The sequence below is a fragment of the Erinaceus europaeus genome, chromosome 16, assembly GCF_950295315.1.
Source record: "Erinaceus europaeus chromosome 16, mEriEur2.1, whole genome shotgun sequence".
Lineage (NCBI taxonomy): Eukaryota > Metazoa > Chordata > Mammalia > Eulipotyphla > Erinaceidae > Erinaceus > Erinaceus europaeus.
In genome coordinates, this window is record NC_080177.1 from 81,949,770 (window position 1) to 81,962,482 (window position 12,713).

Below are 12,713 nucleotides of genomic sequence, written 5' to 3' on the forward strand. Positions count from 1 at the left end.
TCCTGACAATGTTCTTTTTCTATGTGAATATATTTTCACCTTTAGTAGGAGAAAAAGTTCTCAATTTCTGGGGAAGAAAGGAACAGGCAAAAGACACACCCCATTACATTTTGAAAAGAATAACACAAGATGAAAGAGGGACAGAACGGAATAAAAGATCACACGCAGAGATTTTATTTTGAAAATTAAATGTCGAGTTTGGCTTAGAACTCTTAATGGGACAGTTATGAAAAAAGATACAATTCAGAAAGTTTCCTTTTGGGCTGGGTAGATAGCAGAATGGTGATGCAAAAAATGTTCCTGAAGCTCCAAGGTCCCAGGTTTAGTCTGCAGCACCACCATAAACTGGAGCTGAGAAGTGCTCTAGAAAAAAAGACTTTCCTTCTCCTGGAACTCAGTACTGTTCTGGGGCCAGGTTGTGGTCCACCTGGTTGAGCGCACATGTTACAGTGTGCAAGGACCCGGATTTGAGCCCCTGGTCCCCACCTGCAGGGGGCAAGCTTTACAACTGGTGAAGCAGCATTGCCGATGTCTCTCTGTCTCTCCCCTTTCTATCACCCCCTTCCCTCTCAATTTCTGGCTCTCTCTCTCTCTTTTCTTCCCAGTAGTCATTAGAAGTTTTTTTAAATATAATTTTATTAGTGATTTAATATTGATTTACAAAATTACATGTCAACAGGGGTATAATTCCACACTGTTCCCACTGCCAGAGTTCTGAACCCCCAACCCCCTTACTCTAAGCTACAGCAGCAATCCCAAGGTTGCAGATATGGGTCAATGACTATTTCTACAATAGTCCATCCACATTTGCACATAACTATCCTCTCATGGCTATCTCTAGCCAATAAATAAAGATAATCAAAATGAAAAAAAAAAAGTGCAAAATCACCAAACAGATGAGTAAGGTGGTCTTTTAGATATGATTAAACAAAATAGTAGTTATTTTTCAGAAAATCCCTTAAAGGAGGAGCCAGACAGTATTAAAAAATATGAAAAACTAATATCCTTCATCTGAAAATGATACAAGTATACAGAGTAAAATAATTTACCACTTTCCAAAATATACAACAAATTTGAGGTAACAGGAACTACATACATTTAGTGAGGACAAAAAAAGAAGAAGAAGAAGAAGAAGAAGAAGAAGAAGAAGGAGAAGGAGAAGGAGAAGGAGAAGGAGAAGAAGAAGAAGAAGAAAGCCAAGTTGCTTATAAAATAAATACAAGGGGCTGAGTGGTGGCACACCTGGCTGAGTGCACATGTTACAATACACAAGGACCCAGGTTCAAGCCTCCAGCCCCCACCTGCAGGGGGAAAGCTTTGCAAGTGGTGAAGCAGGGCTGCAGGTGTCTCTCACCCTCTCTGTCTCCTCCTTCCCTCTTGATTTCTTGCTGTCTCTAGCCAACAAATAAAAAGATTTTAAAAATAAAACAAATGTTTAAAATAAATAAAATAAAATAAAATACAAAGCAGGACAAACACTCCCATTCTTCTGCCTCAGAAAATGTTTGGAATTAAAGCAACAGAAAATGTAAACATTGGGGGGGGGGGGGGAATACGGTCTCCTAAAATGGTCTTACTCACTCAAATTATGTTCTAGTATGAAACTACACGTCACCTTCAAATTAGGCAATGCCTGCTCTGGACATTCTGCTCCACAAGGAACGTCAGCTTGCCCTAGTCAAGTGAATCTATTTGACAACTTCATCAGAATAGAAGGAAATCATCAACTTGCATCCATTCCAGAAATTTCAAAACCTGCGAGAAAGATTATATATTATGGAGAACTTTCTGTAGATTGCACTGCCATCCAATTTTACAGCCAGACATTTCTCAAATTGTGTTCATGGGAACATAAGTATTCTCAGTGTTATTAGTACAGCAACACAAAGAAAAAGTTCTGTGGTGAAATATGTCAGGAACATGCTGAGCTAAACTAAGATGAGCAGCATGTTGGCCTAGAGTGCTCCTCAGAGACTGGGAGAAAATCATCTGCTCTGTGAATCTTCAAGAGTAGCATAAGGTATGCAGGATTCAGATACACTCATTCTGACTGCATCAGCCAAACACAGGAATCACTTGTCATTGTTACACACAATTCAGTGCTCTGTGGACTACCTTAGGAAATGTCACGAGATACATTTTTTTTTATTATCTCTGCAAACTTGAACAGCATGCATGGGGGCATGCTATCAGAGACTTGTTTACCTGTGGAATTTTTCATCATTTCAGCTACATTGCACTGAAGTGTCTTTTTTAAAAAAAAATAACATTGGTTTACAAATAGATGTTTATATATATGTGTCAGGTATATAGACAGTCCTATATTGCCATCTGTATAAAGTATTCTATAGGCAATTCACTAATATTCTTAACTCTATTGAACATCCTTCAATTGACTGTTCTAACCAATCATATTCTACGCCCCTCTCCCTTTCCCTTTTTGTCTAGAAGCTGCTAGCTTGTTCTTAGAGTTTAAGAATTTCTTAAGTTTTGTCCATTCATTTGTTTTGTTTATTCACCACATATGGGTAGTCATAATGTGCTGTATTTATCTATCTGACTCATTTTGCTAGGTGTAATACCGTGTAGGGTCATTCATGTGGTGGCCAAGTTCAGGTTTTCATCATTTTATTTTATTTTTTTCACTGAATAGCATTCCATTGTGAATATAATGCTGGGCTTCTTCACTGATTCATTCCTCATTAGATTTCTGCTAGTTATTGGCTATTATAGACGCTCCCAGAAGGGAGGCGGTGGCACACCTGGTTAAGTGCACACATTACAATGCCCACAACCCAGGTTCAAGCCCCTGGTCCCCATCTGCAGGGGGAAAGCTTCATGAGTGATGAAGCAGGGCTACAGGTGTCTCTGTCTCTCTCCCTCTCTATTTCCCTCTCCCCTCTCAATTTCTTTCTGTCTCTAATAAATAAACAAATAAATAAGTAAAAAAAAATTTAAATGAATGCTACCCAAGTATTGGAGGGTGTATCATGTTGGATCCATGTGTTTGATCTCTTCAGATAAATATTTAAATATTCAACCATGTGATAGTTGCATCATATGACATATTGACCATTAATACTTTGAGAAGTATCTGTAATAGTTTCTATATTGCATTCCCATCAACAGACTAAGAAAATTTCCTTTTCTTTCATGCTTTGTCAACACTTGATATTTGTGTTTGTGCTTGGGATGATAGCCATTCTTAGTAGGTTTGAGGAGTTATCCACTATTATTTCCTATATATATATATATATATGTATATATATATATACATATATATATATATAACAATAATCAGTATTGAACCTTTTTAGAAGCATCTATTCAGAGATTGTACCCATATTTTGTTTTATGAGTTGTTTATACAATTTTGGATATCCATCTCTTATTTGATTCATTAGTCAATGTCATTTCCATTGCTGTCATTTCATTTTAATCACTGCATCTTTCACTATAAAGAGGCTTTTTAATTTGAGGTAGTCTTACTTGTCTATGTTGCTTATGCTTCCACTGAGTATGGAAGCAATGGAGATCTATCCACAATAGTGACGTGACTGAGGCTGATGCTGAGGAAGTTGTCAGCTATGCTTTCTTCTATGCGATATGATTTCACACCTGATATTGAAGTCTTTGGTCTGTTTCAGTTCATTTTTGTCTATGATATTAAATAGCAGCCTGACTTCACTCTTTTTCATGTGTTTTTTCCCAACACTGTTTCCTGAGAAGGCTTTCCCTATTTTATATATTGCACCTAGTTTCTTTGTTGTTATCTAGTGATTTTCTATAAATTTGTGGGTTATTTCTGGAATTTTAATTCTGTTCCAATGATCTTCCTATCTGCTTTTATTCCTACGCTATTCAATTTTAATAAGTGATTTATAAAACCACAAAATAAATTCAGAATTCTATGTCCCCATCCCCTCCACTGGAAACTGCAGTGGTTCTCCCAAGGTCACAGATATGGGTTCACTATTATTTATCATAACCATCTCTATCTCTCTATCTATCTATCACCTCTCTAATTTTGTTTTCCATTTTTTTCTATGGTCCTGCCTTCTTTTCCATTTTAACTCACAGCCACACCATTTATTATTTTCAAATGTCTTTCCTTTACTCCTCTTCTCTCTGTGTGTCCTGATGGAATTGAGTTTCAGAGCCCTTTAGACATCTTCCCCTAGCATTTCTCCCCCTCTGGGAGTATGGACCACATTTCTTTTTGGGGTGCAGAAGGTAGAAGGTCTGGCTTCTGTCATTGTTTCTCCATTGTATATGGGCATTGGCAGGTCAATCCATACTCCCAGCCTGTTTCTATTCTTCCCTAGTAGGGCAGGACTTTGGAGAGCTGAGGAGGTGAAGTTCCAGGGTACACTTGCGATCTCATTCATCCAGGGAGTTCAGGATGGAGTCTACATTGGCATCTACAAATTGGTATCTGAAAGGCAGTAAGTTATGAGGTATGACAAAATGTTTAATAAATAGGAGCCACAAAGTGGGAATTGAGTAGGTGAGAAGAGAGATTTTTAGGGTAGGAAGAAGCTGCAAAATCTATTTTAGATATGCTTCTTGGGGCCTATGACTTTAGTGATTTTTTGCCTGAACTTGATAGTTAACATGAAGGTGGGCCAAAAAGATAGTCTGGGAAGATGTAGTCAGAGTTGAGAACAGGACTAGGAAGCTGGATTAGGGCAGAGAGTAGCTCCCAAACTTGAAAATATATATATATATAAATACAATTAACTGTGTACTGCATCAATCTGACCCAGGGCCCATGTCTATTTATATTCAGCACAGGAAGCTGTATAATCTCTGAGTCCCTGTCAATCTGAAGTCACAGTCTATGGTCACAGATGGGAACATTCTAGGCTGCACTCATTTCAGGACCTGTCTTCCTCAAGTGACAGGGTAGGATAGCCCAGCCTCCCTTTGGAGAGTGAGGCTGTCCTGGTTGCTTTAGAATTCCCTTGTTGTCCTCCTCTTCCCCCTCCTCCTCCTCCTCCTTCTTCTCCTTCTTCTTAGTCTTCAAAGTGTGTAGTCAGGCTATTTATTTGAGTTTTTCTCTTGTTTCCTAATGTGTTTTTGTAGGGATATGAATTTCTCTAGTATTACTGCCTTTGCTGTGTCTCAAATACTTTTAATAGATTGTGTCTTCATTTTCATTTGATCTCGGAACGTTTTAATCACTACTTCAATTTCCTCTTTGATCCACTGATTGTCCCATTGTATACTGTTGAGTTTTCACATTTTGGGACTTTTACTAAATTATTGTTTGTTGTCAAATGTTAATTTAATTTGATTGTGGTCTGAGAAAAAGCTTGGAATGGTTTCAGTGCTCTTGAGTTTGCTGGAATCTTCTTTGTAGCCTAACATACATTTTGTCCTAGAGAATGTCCCATGTGGACTCTTAACAGAATGTTTACTCCAGTCCCTTGGGAGAAGTACTCTGAAAATGTTGAGTATTTTTTGTCCATCTCTTCATTTTAATTCCCTTGTTTATTAATTATCTGCTAGGTCATCTGTCAATTTGAAAGAGTGGAGTGTTGAAGCTCCTACTACTACTACTACTTTGTTGTTGTTGATATTATAGTTCTTTCAGTATATGTTTGATGCATTTAGATTACTCCCTCATTGGGTGCATAGGTGTTAATAATTGTTAGGTCCTCTTGATTGACTGATACTCTAAGCATTATATAATTTCCATGCATATATTTTATTAATTTATTTTAAAGTCTCTTTGTTATATATGAGAATAGCTGTTCCTGTCCTATTTTGTAGTTCATATACTTGTATGTAGTTTTTCTGTCCTTTCACTTTGAGTCTGTGTTTGTCCTGTTGAGTTAGGTGGGATATCTCTAGACAATATATCATTGTGTTGTGTTTTCTGACCCATCTTCCTGTTCTGTGCCTCTTAATAGGTGAGTTCCTGCCATAGAAATCTATTGATGTTATGAATATAAGATGTTTCAGCACCATTTTTCTTTTTTTTTTTTAATTTTTCCTTTTGTTGCCCTTGTTGTTTAACATTGTTGTTGTTGGATAGGACAGAGAGTAGTGGAGAGAGGAGGGGAAGACAGAGAAGGGGAGAGAAAGACAGACACCTGCAGACCTGCTTCACCGCCTGTGAAGCGACTCCCCTGCAGGTGGGGAGCCAGGGGCTCGAACCGGGATCCTTACACCAGTTCTTGTGCTTTGCGCCACCTGCGCTTAACCCGCTGTGCTACCGCCTGACTCCCTCAGCACCATTTTTCTAAACTTTTTTGAGTCTTCTGATATATGGCCAGTTTTCGATGATGTTGTAATTGCTTATAGGAGACCTTTTAGAATTTCTTGAAGAGCAGGTTTGGTGACAGCTGATCCCTTCAACTATTGCTTGTTGAGAACGTTTTCATCTCTCCATCTAGTCTGAATGGCAATCTGGCAGGATACATAGTCTTGGCTGAAAGGCTTTCTCATTGAGCACTTGATATTTACCTTTTTACCTTGCCACTTTCTTCGGGCTTTTAGAGTTTGCATGGAGAAATCTGCTGATAATCATATTGGTTTCCTTTTGTGATTCTTTGTTTTTCTTTTTTAAAACTTTTTTTTATCATCTTTATTTATTGGAAAGAGACAGCCAGAAATCAAGAGGGCGATAGAGAAGGAGAGAAACAGAAAAACACCTGCAACCCTGCTTCACCACTCACAAAGCTTTCTCCCTGCAGGTGGGGACTAGGGGCTCAGACCTGGGTCCTTGAGCATGGTAATGTGTGCCTCTGCCTGGCCCCATGATTCTTTGTTTTTCTCTTTCAGCCTTTAGAATCCTTTCTCTAGACTTCAAAAGTGATGACGCAGGTCTTCAGGTGTCTATCTTTCTCTTTCCCTCTCTCCCTCTTGCCCTCTCAATTTCTCTCTGTCCTACTGAATAAAATGAAAAAAAAAAAAAAAAGAAAAAAGAAAAAAGCTGCCAGGAGCAGTGGATTTATACATAAAATTGGCAAGGCATGTCCCTGGAGTAGCAGCAGACTCACTTTGCTTTCCCTGGTCAACTATTACCTGAAAACTCAACAAAATATGAACAGGATTTCATTTCTTACTGGTGATTTAATAATCATTAGCAAGATTGTAGGACAAAAGGGTAAAATTCTATATAATTTCCACCACCAGAGTTCAGTATCCCCTCCATTGGAAGCTTCCCTATTCTTTATCGTCAGGATCATCATGGGGAGCAGAAGGTGAGAGTTCTGGCTTCTGTAATGCCTTCTCTGCTGGACATGGGTGTGGGCAGGTGGATCCACACCCCCAGCCTGTTTCTCTTTTTCCCTAGTGGGGCAGGGCTCTGGGGAGGGGAGGTTCCGATGAACAGGATTTCTTCAGAAACTCAACAAGCCACAAGTGACACAGACACATGTGGCTCATGGATAGAAAAGGGTTGAGGGAGCGATTTCCTTGGACTAAAAAGCCTTACTTAGAGAGGGCTGGTGCTGAACTGCCATATTGATGTAACTTCCAAGTCTGAGTTATATAAATGATTGTTAAAATCACCTAATCCACAGTTGAGTAAAAACAGGCCAAACTTGCAAATAGAAGTAAAGACTGAGGCGATAAATATTTTAAAAATCAGCGGGGTGGCAGCGGGTTAAGCGCATATGGTACTAAGCACAGGGACCCGCGTAAGGATCCCGGTTCGAACCCCCGGTTCGAACCCCCGGCTCTCCACTTGCAGGGGAGTCGCTTCACAGCGACTCTGTCTTCCCCTCCTCTCTCCATTTCTCTCTGTCCTATCCAACAACGATGACATCAATATCCAACAATAATAAAAATAACCACAACAACGATAAAATATAATAACAAAGGCAACAAAAAAGAGAGAAAAATAGCCTCCAGGAGCAGTGGATTCATAGTGCAGGCACTGAGAATAACCCTGGAGACCCAAAAAATATATATGTATGATATATATATGTGTGTGTGTGTGTGTGTGTGTGTGTGTGTGTGTGTATTAAAAAATCAACTCAGGAAAATATTCAGAAGAAATTTTACTTTGATAGTAGATATCTGTTTATAGTGTATCAAATAAAGATATACTTAATATCGTGATAAAAGCAAAAACGTTTTCTGATTATAAAGTTGATAGAATAATTTGCATATTAGTTTTAGTAACACTGAAAATTTATGAATATACAGAAGATGCAATGTAAAGAATATAATTAAAAAAACTGTACTTGAAATGATTGTCCTTTCTTATAATCTTCCCAATACTGTAATATTGGGTACTTCAGTTTGGTTTAATTATCATTATATTAATCATTGTATAATATTGGACATATTATCAATAAAATATACATAGGAAAAAAATTCACCTAAAATTGGCTTCAACGTTTTTATATTATTGAGGCTGTAGCTCTAGGCTATTACTTTTCACACACAAAATACCTCAGTTTCCAATGAAACCCAACAGAGAAAATATGTTTGCCTGGGGGGAGATTATTTTTCACCTTTATAGGCACTGAAATTGAATCTGTTTTACTCACAATCTATTGTTCATATCTGCCGTCATAAATTTTAAGGATTCAAGAATTCACTTTTCAAATGAAACAATGACCATTCTTCTACTGAAATCCCTCAGTATGTCCTGAAAGAAAACACCTCCTTCCACATTTTCTGCAATCAAATATATATAAACATCATCTTCTTGACATGAGGAACAGAGAAACTTTACACTACCAAAAACAAATACTGCTTTACTTTTTAAAGATTGAGTAGAGTTTAACTTTTCTGGGCACTATAATAAGAGGCTCAGATTCAGACCACAAACCTCTAAAGTAAAATGAATACTTGTATGGTGGTTTCAAGTGCAAAGATATTAAAACACACATTACGGAAATAGGACATTTTGTTCAGAGATAAATCAGAGATTCATTAGATAAGAAAGATTAAAGGAGGTTTCATGAGAAATGAAAGGACCAGAGAAAATGTTTCCTTGTGAGGAACCAGGCAGTGGTGCACCTGGTTAAGCACTCACATTCCAGTGCTTAAGGACCCGGGGTTCAAGTACCTGGTCCTCACCTGCAGGGGTGGGGAAGCTTCATGAGTGGTGAAGCAGTGCTGAAGGTGTCTATTTGTCTCTCTCTCTCTCTCTCTCCTCCCTTCTCAGTTTCTCTGCCTCTAAAAAATAAATAAAATTTGTAATAAATAAGTAAACATTATATTGCAACTAGGGCAATAGCTTAACTGACAAGAGTACAGGATCGGCATGTCTCAGGTCGCCAGTTTTATTTATTGTACACTGCATGGATAAAGAATGGTGTTATAAATACCTAGGACAGCCACAGCAATCCTCGGAGAAAAGGGCAAGAGGGGAGGCGCTGTGCTTCCTGACCTCAAAACATACTACAGAGACACGATAGTCAAAACGGCCTGGTACTGGGACCAAAACAGACACATAAGCCCAGTGGAAGATAAGTGAGAGCCAAGAAATCAGTTCCCACACCTGTGGTCAACTAATTTTTGACAAAGGCACCGAAAACATTAAGTGGAAAAGGAACCTGTTCAACAAGTGGTGTTGGGAAAATTGGATTGGAAGCACACAGAAGAATGAAAGCTAGACCACCAAATATCCTCAAATACAAAAGTTAGCTCAAAATGGATCAGACTGAGAAATGAGACTGGAAACTATTGAATACTTAGAAGAGAAAATAATGAATAAGTAAAATATTTTTTAAAGTGAAAAAGAATTAAAAATTAAAAGTACAACACTTTTTGTTGTTGTTGCCTTTAGATCACACCCAAGATTGCAGTTAACATTACTACAAGGTATGTGGTTTGAGAACTACATATCTCAGTGGTCCGGGAGGTGGTGCAGTGATAAGGTTTGGACTCTCAAGCATGAATGAGGTCCTTCACTTCCCAGCAGATTAGGTGCCAGAATGATGTCTGGTTCTTTCTCTCTCCTCCTATCTTTCTTATAAATAAATAAATAAATAAATAAATAAATAAAATATTTTTTTAAAAAGAACTACATATCTCATACACACCTGAATTTCTTTTCTTTTTTTTTTTCTTTCTTTTTTTCTTTTGGTAATATGAATAGTCCAAGTTAGCTTGTATAAATTAGCAGAGTGATTGTTTTACCTTAATGAGATAAAATAAAAATTCATAGACCAAGAAAGAGACAAAAAGAGAACAAAATTATCTTGATTCATGTCATGAAGCAATGCTCAGGATAACATATAATATAGTTAACTGTTGACCGTATTGATTTGACCTAGGGCCCATATAATATTCACACTTACCACAGAAGCCTGTGTAAGCTCCAAGTCCCTGTCAGTCTGAGCTCACAGTCCATGGTCACAGCTGGGAACATTCTTTTTTTTTTTTTTATTTAAGAAAGGAGACATTAACAAAACCATAGAATAAGAGGGATACAATTCTGCACAATTCCCATAACCCGATCTACATATCCCATCCCCTCCCCTGATAGCTTTCCCATTCTCTATCCCTCTGGGAGCATGGACACAGGGTCATTGTGGGATGCAGAAGGTGGAAGGTCTGGCTTCTGTAATTGCTTCCCCGCTGAACATGGACGTTGACTGGTCGGTCCATACTCCCAGCCTGCCTCTCTCTTTCCCTAGTAGGGTGGGTCTCTGGGGAATTGGAGCTCCAGGACACATTGGTGGGGTTGTCTGTCCAGGGAAGTCTGGTTGGCATCATGCTGGCATCCGGAACCTGGTGGCTGAAAAGAGAGTTAACATACAAAGCCAAACAAATTATTGAACAATCATGAGCCTAAAGACTGTAATAGTGCAGATGAAGTGTTGGGGGTATTCCCTGCATGCTCTTGTGTACTTCTGCTTTCAGGTATATATTTTTCCCCTAGTTTATGGGCACGGGTGAACCTATCTGCTCTATCTCAGGGGACCTGGACTATATCTAGTTTTGGGAATTTTATTGGGGAGTGGACTGTTGTGTGCCGCGGAGAAGAGAGAGGAGGTCCGGAGTGAAGAGGGAACACAAATCTTTATTTGCGCTGGCACCTCAGAGTTGGGTGCCAGAGAAGCAGGTTGGGCCACATGGAGGTAGCGAAAATGGCCGCCTCACGCAGTAACCTTTCCTGCGTCTGAACACCAGAGTGAAGCGCTGGCAAGAGAACAAGGTGCGGAAGAAGAAAGGCTTTTATAGGAGCAGCTTTCGTGAGAATGGGAAGGGGGAGGAGTAACCAAAGCACTCCAAATATCGTGGGGAAATAGACAATGCCCTGAGGGCACAACATGGCGAACAGGCACTCCAAGAATGTCCCAACTCTCGCGGGTACTAGCAGTAGCCTGAGGGGTCAACACGGCAGATGTGACTGCATCGGCACAATTTCCCAGCAGTGAACCACCTGGAATGGAATTAGAGAATACTATGAAAGGAAAGGTCTCACCCGAGTGATGAAGCTGAAGGGTACATTTCCACACAGTGCCCACCGACAAGGCTCCATATCCCTTCCCCTCCCTCGGTAGCCTCCCTATTCTTTATGCCTCTGGGAGTATGGACCCAGGATCATTGTCGGGTGCAGAAGGTGGAAGGTCTGGCTTCTGTAATTGCTTCCCTGCTGAACATGGGCATTGACAGGTGGATCCATACTCCCAGCCTCTCTCTCTCTTTCCCTAATGGGTCAGGGTTCTGGGGATGTGGGAGCTCCAGGACACATGGTGGGGTCCTCTGTCCAGGGAAGTCAGGTTGGCATCATGGTAGCATCTGGAACCTGGTGGCTGAAAAAAGAGTTAAGATACAAAGCAGAACAAATTGTTGACTAATCATGAACCTAAAGGCAAGAATATTGCAGGTGAAGATTTGGGGTCTCTATTTTGGAAAAAGCTAGTAGGTCTATTTTAGGTATATTGCAAGGGGCCTATGACTTTACTAATTTTACTAGTTTTTGCCTAAGCCTGACAGCTAATATGCAGGTGGACCCAGGTTATTGTCTGGGGAGATGATGTCATAGTTGGAAAAAAGTCTAGAAATCTGGATCAGGGAAGAGAGTAGCTCCCAAATTTGGGAAAGGTATATAAATATTGTTAACTGTAAACCCCGTCGATTTGATCTGGGGCCCATATTCAGCACCTAATTTTTTATAATGAAGATCTTTTTTTCTGTCTTACTAAAATTAAAACACTTAATTTCACATATTACCCATCCACTTACTTAAAACTAGGTCAATTAATCAAAGAAAAAAAAATAACCATTACCAGAAGTTTATTAATACCTGGGGCCCAATAACAGAAGGAAATTTCTACATTGGGATCTAACAGAAAATCCCGGTCATTTAAAAGATTTTAATACACAGGTGAGATATTTAACAGTTGCTCTTTTTATCATTATAAAGTATTTATTCAACACTAGCCTTATAAGAGTTAAGGAAAGACTATATTGTGAAAAGCTTGTGGCTGTGAGAAAAAAGGTAGAGATTTATGTCTGCAAGCCATCTGCCTGTCCCTTTTGGCATGAGAAGATTTCTTATGTATTTGCAAAGAGAAAAGATGTTCTTTCAACTACATTTCTAAAAATGTCACTATGTGAACTACCTGCTACCATTAAACCAAAAAAAAAAAGAAAGAAACTTATCCTAGAATCTTGTTGATCATCATTAAATCACTAATAAAAAAAAGAGAGAATAATGTAAATAACAAAAGAGAAACCTCACCACATAAGTGATTTTTCTTGTTCTGTTCTGCTCACTATAAATATTTTATTCA